The sequence below is a fragment of the Homarus americanus genome, unplaced genomic scaffold, assembly GCF_018991925.1.
Source record: "Homarus americanus isolate GMGI-L3 unplaced genomic scaffold, GMGI_Hamer_2.0 scaffold53233, whole genome shotgun sequence".
Lineage (NCBI taxonomy): Eukaryota > Metazoa > Arthropoda > Malacostraca > Decapoda > Nephropidae > Homarus > Homarus americanus.
The window spans coordinates 5600903-5612605 of NW_024751660.1; positions in this window are offsets into that span (position 1 = coordinate 5600903).

An 11703-nucleotide genomic window follows, 5' to 3' on the forward strand; every position below is an offset into this window, starting at 1 on the left:
CTGTGGAATTGACTACATAAAGGATTGGCCAGGTAATTCCCCTGACCTCAATCCTATTGAGAACCTCAGGGAATTGATGAAGCACAAGATACGGCAGAAGGATACCTCAAGCATCCCCAAATTGGAGGCTACCTTCTGTGAGGTGTGGGACATTTTGGACCCTGACTGGCTGCAGCATCTGGCTCTTATCAGCTCCCAAGAGACTTCAAGCCTGTATCAAAGCAAAAGGATGCCCAACCAAGTACTAAGTAGGAGGTGAGTAAAATTTTTTCATGCTTGTTCATGTTTAATCTTGTTGTACCACATGGCCTTAAATTTTGACCGCTACTGTATATGGTGTAAATGAAATATAAATAAATTTTGTGCATAGACTTGGGCTCCATCCACACTGGGTGAGCTACCGCATTATATAGGTATACTGTGTAGGATATAGATACAGTATTCCAAAATCCGAGACCCTTTCAGCCCCAAGCATTTTGGATAATTTTTACCTTGCCTGTATTTATTGTGTATGTATGTAACCAAAATTGAGAGTTAAAAAAATAACCATAACACAACATACAGCTCACAGGTGGGGTAGGGTTGGAAATATCCCTGCTCAGCCCAGGAATTACTTGGCAGTCATTTTAAATAGGACTTACGGAAGAGTATCTGTAAAGCTGGAAATCTGTGCAAATCTGTACAAAATACCCTGTACTGGACAGCTGCTGCTCGACTTACGACGGGGTTAGGGACCCAAATCCAGGTCGTAAGTCGAAATGGTCGTAAGTCGAAAATGCTTAAATAATACAGTAAGCTGTACATAGAAAATCTAATATGGGCATCTCTTTTTCTTCTCAGCACCACAAAACTCTCACTTTTAAGCTTGCCAGCCATTTTTAAGTGAATTACAAACGAAAATTTTGTCAGTACACAGCGCAATCACTGACGTTGGGACTCGAAAATATGTAATTTGACAAAATTTTGGTACAACTGAGGCGGGCGTATGTCCGAGTGGTCGTAAGTCGAGTAGGTTGTAAGTCGGGGAGTAGCTGTACATTGTAAATATTTGCTGTTAAGTGATGAACACACAGGTCCATTTCCTGAAATTTAGTTTACCTGCTTCTGTACCGAAGGCATAGTATACATTGCTGATATAATTTCCAGTCACCTCACTGGTCACCGAGAGTGGAAACATTTGTGCTGTTATATTTTTAACATTACTTAATTTAATCATAGAACAAATAAAAATTAAAAGTTAGAGGACCTTGATTTTATGTGTGTTCTTTAAAGAGTGCATGAGAACCCACAGTCTCAAGCATTATAGTGACTGCCAGGCAAATGAATTCCTATATTTTTTGTGTCCCAAATTAAAAAAGAAAACAGGTGGTCAGTAATTGCTTTGATGCCAAAGATAAACATGTTAGACCAATGGACATCCACCACCACCACGACCGCAGTGATGATGACCCTCCACTTCCTAATTCCCCAAAAATACAGAGTTTCATATGATGATCATGATGAAGATGTGAGCCCTTTATCTGAAGATAGTTACTATTAAGTGAGGAAACATGCATTTGTTGTGGAGAACAGTGACAAGGAGAGTCAGGCGGTTGAGGAGAAGGGTGAGATTGAGGCGTTACACTGTCACTCCATTTTACCTCCTACCCATCAACCATCTCACTGGTGAAATAGTTTTCTACAAGTACAGTTCTATTTATCATAGTTAGATTTGTTCTTGTTTATGAACTGATTTCCTGTTTTGGGGGGTATGGTATTGGAGTACAGTATTTGTATCATATGTTCTTTTATTCATAATATGTAAATTCACCTAATGAATGTTTTTTTTTGGGGGGGGGGGACCTAACCCATTTGTATCTCGAGGGATACCTGTGTTTAGAAGTATAAAAGGCAAAATATGTAGAACCTAATGGTAACTGAGGTTGCCTGGCAAGTCTAGGAAATTTGCATAAGTTTTCATATGGTGTACAGTCAGGGTCAAAAGTTCATTCCCACCCCAAATGAAGCAGCATCGACCCCAAATGAGATGAAACAGTCAGGGTAAGTCAGTTCGGAGACTCATCCTCATGACTCAGTTTCACCACGGGGAGCCAACTTTTGTCTCCGATTGTACATACCTCAGGAACACATCTATTGTGCTAAGTGGTATTCCTTTTACAGGTTATATATATAAAAATCCTTTTGAAATTAATATATGGAGGCTGGTCCACCATATTTTAGCATACTTAGCGATGTACACTCACAGTAGCTGGGTGATGACGAGGCTTTGGAAGAGGATATTATTCACAACTTCTTCATCTTTTTGGCAAACTTCAAGATGGTTAGTGCCACTTTAAGTTCTTGTTTTAATATTTTGACTAATGTTTGGAGTATTTTTTATTTAATATTAAATTTTGTTGGGAAATCCAGGCTATACTGTTTAAAATTTTTGGTTTAACTTAACACAGGTTGGCTCAAGAGTGAACTGATGTGAACTACTGCTGTTATGTGAAGTATAATACCATTAGTGAACTAGAGAGGCTCTTCTACTGTACTAGCAGCTAAATTGGATTTCTGAAAGAATACAGCACTGTATTGTGTTAGTGTCATATGAAGAACATGGTGTTAATGAAGATTTCCAAAGTTAATTTGAAACTTGGAAATGATTAGGTTACAACTGTGAAGTAGTTTTGATCAGTGATATGAATGAAAGAGTGATTAGTTGTCAGAAGACTTACTAGTGAGTGGCAGGGATGGTAGGAGAACTGAGGGGCAAGTAGACTTGTAGAGCGAGGAAGTTTGGAAGTTTTTATGGGAAAGAGTGACATGTCTTGATATATATTTTGATTGAGTTGTGAGTGACAGTTATATATATATATATGTATTAACTGCTGACTGGAAAATATTGAAACGTATGCAGTGAAATTGCAATAAGAAATTTGCTGCTTTGTTAAATCAGCTTCTATGTAAGAATATTGTATAATGTCTTATAGTAAATAACATCAAATTGGAAATAAATTATATCCCAGAACCTGAGACAGTACTGTATTATCATATAAAGATTCTTGTTATATTTCAATTACAAATTGTTAAAAGTCTGTGTCAAAAGATCTTTTGAGTTGCCACTTGATTTGGAAAATCTGAGCAGTATCTGTACAGTAAATGAAAACATTGTTTAAGTGGAAATCATAGTTGATTTAATTTTGCTGCATACAGTACAGTATTGGTATACAGTACAGTATAAAACTTGTGTGTTACAGGACATAGGATGGTGAAAAGTTTATTGTTGAAGACAAGAGTATCTTCATGTCAATAATAATGTATATTCTGTATAAAAGTTTATACTCTTAAGATAAAATGTATTTTCTTACTATGTGTAGATATATATAATCAGTGATGATTATTAATGTTTCTTTAGATGTATGATATAAATAAAGTTTATTGATGAATGAAGTAATGGTGTATAATTGTTGAGTCTTGCCAAGTGGCAAATTCATCCATAACTGCTTCCCTCTGTCACTCATCCTCCCTCACCCTAATTTCTCTTTCTTATTTCTCCAAATGCTTCTCTCCTGCAAGTTATCCCTTACTCCCGTTCACTTCTCATACAGCACTTGCTCTTTCGCTCTCAATCATTTGACCACATGTATGTTGTTTTTCTTGGTAATCTCGCGCTCCATTGTTTTCTCTCATTTATTCTTCCTCACTCTCCCCTTCACTCCGTCTCACGTATCACTCTGTCATTTACTTACCCCTGATACACTTTAATACTCTTCCCATATTCTGCTTATGATACTTCCCTCGTTCCAAAACATCGTTGATTTGTTTCCTTATCAATGTTTTCATAGGTTCTATCTGACTGCCATTTTAATTTTAATGTATCATCATATTCAATTACTGTATTGTAATTGGCCTTTCAGATGATTAAAATATGATAAAATTCTGCTTTTAACAACTACACTTGTTACACCCCTCTTATTGTCCCAGAAAAAAATTATGCTGTATGTAGATTATAAAATTAATTTCTTAACTGTGAACCTTGTGGCCAGGTTAGGGCCCATGATTGATTATATGATTAAAACAGAACATTAGCCACAGCATCAAGAATTGGCATACCGGTATGTTTAATGTGGAATTTGTCCAACACTGTGACCCCCCTTCTCATGCTCTGGGTATGGTCCTTTATACACTGCCCCTTCGCTTAACGTGGGTTTGTTCAACGCGGATTCTCTTGAACACAGTTTTTTATTACTTCCTGTTATCGCTTAACATGGGACTAAGATTTATTCTAATGGAGGTTGAACTGGGCTAATACAGTATGGGAAAAATCAGCTGAATGTAGTCAGGTAGAAATGTATTCCGCGGCCCAGCACTACCTGTGGACACAGGCAGCATCCACAGCAGGCTAGCAGTCGAGTCCCTAACAGTCCACAGAATTATTATTGGTTGACGAGCACAAAATTAAAACAGTATGACAAGATATACATTTAGAATGTTTTGTTAGCCTTATAATGTATTTTGCAGTTATAAAATAAAATGGAGTTGGCAAGCCAAGGTCTATCACAGACGGGTGTAGTTGTAATTTTAAAGTTCTCGGGCATTAAGACAATCCCCAGAAAAAGTGCAAATACAGGGGGTCTCCAGGTTCCGTTCCTGAGGACGTTCGTAAGTCAGATTTGTACGTAAGTCGGAACATATCCTACGTGCATACCGTACTTACAGAACCATGTTTAAAATCCCACTATATCATAGCCTAAGTCCTTATAAGTAAACCCTCGATAACTCAGCACATATGGGGCTCTGGCCTTGCCGAGTTATCCCAAATTTCGATTTATTGAGGCACTTCCCCCCGCCTACAAAAATACAACAGTAAAAAATTATCGACCCTTATATGTGTACATGTAATTACTAAATGTAAAAAGGTAACATTTACCAGCACTGCGGACGAAGAATGAGGCATCATAGTAGGTGACAGAGGCATGGTAGGTGATGCAGGTGGCCACATAGAGATACCAACAACTCGTCGAGGAGGACTGGAAAAAAACAACAACCTGAAGACAATTTAAACTGTCTTGGACGTCAACACTGGACGAACGAGAGTGCTGGGGAGGTTAGGACCAGCAGAGGACAGCTAAGTTTATAATATATATATATTTTTTTAATATTATTAGTTTGCCACAAGAGCATGATCACTCACACATCTCAGTTCACTTAGACTACAATGAGTAGATTTGATTATAAAGGAACTCATCCCACTGAGGGGTAAATTTCTTCGTCAGAAGAAATTTAAGTGGTTGGCACTCGTCAAAGCGGCCAAGGTACGCAGGTAGCAGAGTGGGGCTTTTAAGGAGAACTTAAAGCCAACGCCCTGCTACCAAGACACAGATTAGAAGCAATTATCATAGTAATAATAAAGATCAATATTATTATTAAGCCGACGATTAGAATTATATATCACATTGTAAACTGGTGGGCTTAAAGCCGAGTAGATCCATATAGAGTCTGCACACCCCCCCCTCCTCCCCAACAGCAACAGCCATGAGGTGTAGCGAATCAGGGGCTGAAGCGACACCAGGAAGTATGTTGACATCCAATTATTGCAGGGCGATGTCTGATATACAGTGTGCAGGCCTGAGCAACTCAAAATTTAGGACGTTAGACAATGTGATAAAGCATGAAGGCTTTTGCTGGTATTGCCCTGACTGCATAATTAAAGTGATGAAAATAGATGAAGCTGGATCCTTGCTGGTTGCCAAACTAGAACAAGTTGGGAAGTAGCTGATAGAATGGAAGGGGTTGTGAAGAAAAGTTATACTCAGGCCTTAGCAGGGCCACAGGAGGTGGCAGAAAATAATGGTCAGTCCACTGAGGTGTTCTTGCGTCATATTAGACCTTAAGTAGTTTTTTATCAATTTAAGTTTAGAGAAACTCTTCTCTGAAGCAGTCAAAAGTCCCATGGTTTTCATGTTACTTGATGGTAAATGAGGAAAATTTTGCAGTTCCACGGCCAATTCCCTGCCATCAATACCTGACTGCCCTTTGGAGGTAAGAGTGTTGCTCGGTGTTTCACACTGTTGCATCAGGTCCTCTTCGGACATGTTGGTGAAGTTGTGCAGCACCCTAAACTTGGTATTCACCTCTCCCAAGGTCTGGAGCTTTTTCATCAAGGGAAGAAATGCAGCATCCTCTCATACATTAAAAACGGTGGTTTCTATTTTCTTGAGTCCATCAATGATAGGTTCATCTCCAGACTCGTAACTATAGTGCCTTTTTGTTGATCTTAACCTTTTTGTTTTAGTGCTGTCTCCACATTCATCTCCTTAGCAGTAGTCTGTGCACCAGTAAAGCCCGTCTCTCTGTATCTGGTAAGGGAATCTCTTGTTTTCTTCAGCAGGTCAACAGCCACATCTAGTTGCATGGGGCTTGATTGCATTAGCTTACTCACATGCTGAATGTTGTTGAGGATGTCATACCACACTTCTGAGCAAATAGAAAAACGGTAGAATCTAACCTCCTCTGCCAAAGAATGGGCTTCAACCTTAATGGCTGGATCTGCAGTAGTTTCCCTCACCTCCAGAAGTGCTTGTCTGACTTGCACAGCCCGGCATCTTACTGCCTATATGCTTTTTACCTTGCTTTCCCACCTGGTTTCTGACCATGATTTCAGGGAGGTTTTGACATGTTTTAAAAGTATAGCCCATCTTTGAGTGAAGCTGAAAACAGTGTGAAGAGCTTCAGCAAATATCCAAAGTAGCCAATGGCATCTGGAGAGCTCTTAGCAGCAGTAGATTTAAAATATGGGCCCCAGTGGAACAAATAAGGCCATTGAATTCTGCTGAAGTAGCCTGGCTTGAACACCTTTATTCTTGCCCCTCATATTGGCACCATTGTCATATGTCTGCCCTAGGGGGGCTGGCACTGCTGGGAGGGACCCTGTGGGCGCCGTTGCCCCGGGGGGTGCCGCCATCAGTGTGAGTGGTTTTGGGAACATCACCGCCACTGGGAGGGTCCCTGGAGGTGCCGCCGCCCATGGAAAGCTCCCTGGGGGCGTCGTCGCCCCTATGAGTGTCCGTGGGGGCGTCGCTGCCTCTTTGAAGGTCGCTGAGTTCGCCGGAATCCATTAGAGGGACCCTGGAGGCGCCACTTTACCTGAGAGGGTCCCTGGGCGCGCTGCTGCCCCTGGGATGGTCCCTTGGGGCGCCGTCGCCCCTGGGAGGGCCCTGGGAGCTCTGCCACCTCTGGAAAGGTCCCTAGGGGCGCCTCCGTCCCTAGGAGGGTCCATGGGCGTGCTGCCGCCCCCTAGGAGGGTGCTGGGGGCGCCGCCGCCCCTGGAAAGGTCCCTGGAGGCGCCGCGCCCCCTCGTAAGGTCCCTGGGGGCGGCGCCGCCCCTAGAAGGGCCCCTGGGAGCGCCAGATCTGTAGGGCTGCTCTGGGTGCAGTAGTTTTTGCGCTATTTAGAACTCTCAAAGTAGGTTTACAGCACTTCTATCTGCTTCCTGTGGGTGTTTGACTTTTGCATTAATATGTAGGTAATGTGACTATAAGCATTATTAATTTATTTGGCAAAAGAAATTTATGAGGAAATTGATTTTTTTTGTGTGTGAGGGGGGGGGGTCTAGTGAAATTTGACAAGCGGATCAAGGAATTCGAATTTCAAAATGTGGAAGCACTATACAGACAAGACCTGCATCTGTTGTCAGCCAGTGTACAGTAGACACCCACGATAAACCTGTAATGTAATCATCTTTATTGACTCCATATCCTTGACTGTCTCCCCTGAGTTGAGTGTTTCTCCTCTTACATCAAACTGACTTATTGTGAGGTAAAACACTCTTCATACATCACCAGTCCACTCACTTGTTTTATCTTCATAGGAAATTTATTCTCACTTTTGTCTCACTATAAACAAAGGATTATGTGGAAATGATTTTCTTGGCTGTAATAAATTTTAATCTTCTCTGATACAGGTCTGCATAATCTGCCAGACACCGTAAGTCAGGTCACACGTAGACACAGTATAAATAATGTATGTAAATATTATTCATTGGTAACTGTCTATGGGATTAATACGGTTCACTAACCTGAACACCGAGAGACTGTAAATAAAAAACTTGATAGTGAATGATAAACACACACACACACACACACACACACACACTGTTAGATTAGGTTAGTTTAACGTATTTAATCGACAGGTGAAATAAACTAGGGTGTCTTAATCTTTAGGTGACCCATTTATCAACATCCACATCTTTATTATTATTATTATTCTCTATATTTAACTCACATAATATTGGGGACCTGGGCGAGTGGGAGGACAGGGCGGGCCATAGTAAATGAAGCTGGTGCTTTCTTTACTGCCCAGGTAATTACTGTGATGAGATGCAGCCACTCATTGCCTCTCCTGATGGGCTGTGTTGATTAGTTCTTACTTTGGTTGTGTTGATTAGTTCTTACTTTGGTTGTGTTGATTGGTTCTTACTTTGGTTGTGTTGATTGGTTCTTACTTTGGTTGTGTTGATTGGTTTCTAATTTGTTGCGTTGGTTATTTTGAATCTGGCGGCGTTGATTGGTTTATAATCTGGTGGCGTTGATTGGTTTATAATCTGGTGGTGTTGATTGGTTTATAATGTGGTGGCGTTGATTGGTTTATAATGTGGTGGCGTTGATTGGTTTCTAATTTAGCTGCATTGATTGGTTTCTAATCACTGAATGGACGGTCGCGTTAATGGTTGATACCTGGCAATATTGACCGACTGGTTTGATATCCAACGCTTTACAGGTGCGTGGATGTGGCGTGGACAGTCAGAGGTAATTCTTCAGAGTTCACTAGTAGGTCAGACACACGCTCAGACGGACCTGGTAGCCTGACAGTGAAGGAAACTCGTAATGACGGTTTTTTTGTGGGTCAACTATGGCAGAGGCGGGAACGTGCTGGGGCTCGTTCACTCTATATATATATAACTTCATGTTGACATTAAGCAAAGTTTTCAATATTAATACTCATTTTTATTTAACTTTTTACCTCCACAGTCTCTGCCGTAACTCGCTCCTGGAACAAAGCAGTAGCGCCAAGGTGATAGACTGACCCTTCCTGCAGCACTGATTGCACTGTGAGCCAGGTAATTAATGTCCGTCTGTTTGTTAGGTGAAGTTTCGTCGGGATCTTGAGTTTGACCGGTTCAGACCTCTGAGCGAGGGACCGGGGGTCATCTGATGATTACACCTCAGCTTATTTCACCTAAGATTAACCATTCTATTGCTAACCTAACCAAATATACCTTAACCTGGCGTGACGTAAACTAACCTAACAACTTAAACTAACCTAACTTAACCTAACTAAACATACCTTAACCTAACTTAACCTAGAATAAAATACCATACCTAACCTAAACTAACCTAACAGGCTAGCACTAAGAGAGAGAGAGAGAGAGAGAGAGAGAACAACTAACACAGTCTCGGCGTCACACCAAACCCACCAGTTAATAAGTGTAGAACAGTAATACCAATTTATAAATGGGGGGGAGTTTACAGGGAAAGTATATATAAAGTTTAAGTAGAAGAAAGTTTTAACTAGAAGGAACTAATGAGAGATAGAAGTTCCTTTTTATCTTTCAGAATTTCTATGTCATATCTGTTTATTTATTTATCTATCTATATATCTACCTACCTACCTATTTATATATGTCCTTCTGTCTGTCCGCCTATCTATTCCTATCTCTATATATCTGCCTATCTTTCTCTCTACTTATTTATCAATTTTTATATCTATCTGTCTATGAATTTATATATCTAATCTATCTCTCTGTCTGTCTGTCTAGGCATCACCTTACTATAGACCCAACAAGGGATGGCTGCCGTCACAAGACACTTAACCCAGTCGTGTGAGTGAATCAATCCTCTCACACTTGAGTGGCGAGGAATCAGTTGAGTGACTCCCAATAGATCAACACACACACACACACACACACACACACACACACACAGAGTGAATCACATAGTCTGAATGCTTCCTTAACTCTTCATTAATGTTCACTAAGTTGATTCATCAGTCAGTCTCCCGCGTCAGGTTGGCTTTCCAATTTCACAGGTAATTTAATTTATTATCCTGGACTCACCCCGTTATGGGTCTGACACGAACCTCTCACCTTAAGCTACAGTACATTACCTCGGTGTGTGTGTGTGTGTGTGTGTGTGTGTGTGTGTGTGTGTGTAATAAAAGATCAGTTGTGTGTTAACTTTGAACCCTCGACCTAATCCTTAATCATGTATACTACTACTACTACTACTACTACTACTACTACTACTGCTACTACTGCTACTACTGCTGCTGCTAATAAAACAATTCTTGTTAACGAGACAGAGGAAACCCAAAAGCGAGGAAGTAGAATAATTGTCCAGGTGTTTCCTCACTTCATGACCGAGGTTACTGGGGGGGCCGCTCGTCAACTCTTTGCATCAGGGAAATTTTAGGGAGGAGGGGAAAGTAAGTTAGATGCTTCAAACTTTTCTCCTCTAAAGTTGAATTTACTTTCCAGCAAAGAGAATGGCGAAGCTCACTGATTTCAATTTAAGTTATATTTTAAACTTTAATAGCAACGCTCGTCTCGGAGGGCCTTCCTTGTGGGCCTGACACGGCACCGACCTCACTCCTCATAGTTGTGTGGGACGAGTACACACACACACACACACACACACACACACCTGTAACCAAAGTAAATGTGTGGAAGGGTGATGGGTGTTATAACTAATTCAGCAGCACCATCAGCTGTATCTTTTAAAAGTTATGTGTGTACTGTACAGTATATAAAGTCTCCTTGTATACCAAAGGCTTGATATACACTGAGGTGTAACTGCACTGTCCCTAACGGGCCGTCAAGTTTACTGTACATTCTTTTATCCTCTACCAAGCTTTATCGCAAAGTTCTTTTAAATAACCGTATCTCGTAATCGCTGAAAAATACCATCAAACCATTGTGTGAATAATGTTCATTTGGGGACTATTTAAAACGCCACAATATTATTGTAACACAAATACTAAAGGTTATGTTATTTGATATTAATGCAAAGTTGAGTTTCCATCTACCATTTCCTTCCTGTTTCCTGCAAGGGAGAGACCATGAACTGTGGAAATTGTTCTCTTGTATGTACCCCATCATCAGAAGTGTGCACTGTGCTATTTATCTTACTCTGGTGCTGTTCTCACCCAGTATTGCTACTCACTAACATTTAACCAAACGTAGTAACTTTGTGAGCCAGGTCGCCGGTGTACAACCCTCGCACCAGGGTACAGTAAGTCTCCCCGGTAAATGCATCCAGGGACTACTGGTTATGGGGATCTGAAGACGACGTCAAGTTAACGGAACATTAAGCAAGTATTTGGTACACTGTTAACGTTACACGTGCTTCAAGTGATGTAGGTTAATTAGTTCGTCTGCTCATTGGTTTAACTTTGTGTGTGTGTGTGAGGGGGGGGGTTATTGGTTTAAATAATTGGTAGATTAATCGTCGAGAACTCCTCGACGATTTGATCGATCGGTGGGGAATCCTCTGGTCTGAGACGGTTTCCAATACTGTACGGTGGGCACTCCCGCTGCTCCGCCCTGATGGAGAGTATATTGTGTCCACCGCGTTGCTGTTGTTGTTGTTGAAGTTTATCCAGTAGTTTTGATTTTAGTGAGTCTCTAGTGAGGTGGAAAAACGTCTGCTGGACTCTAAACTATTG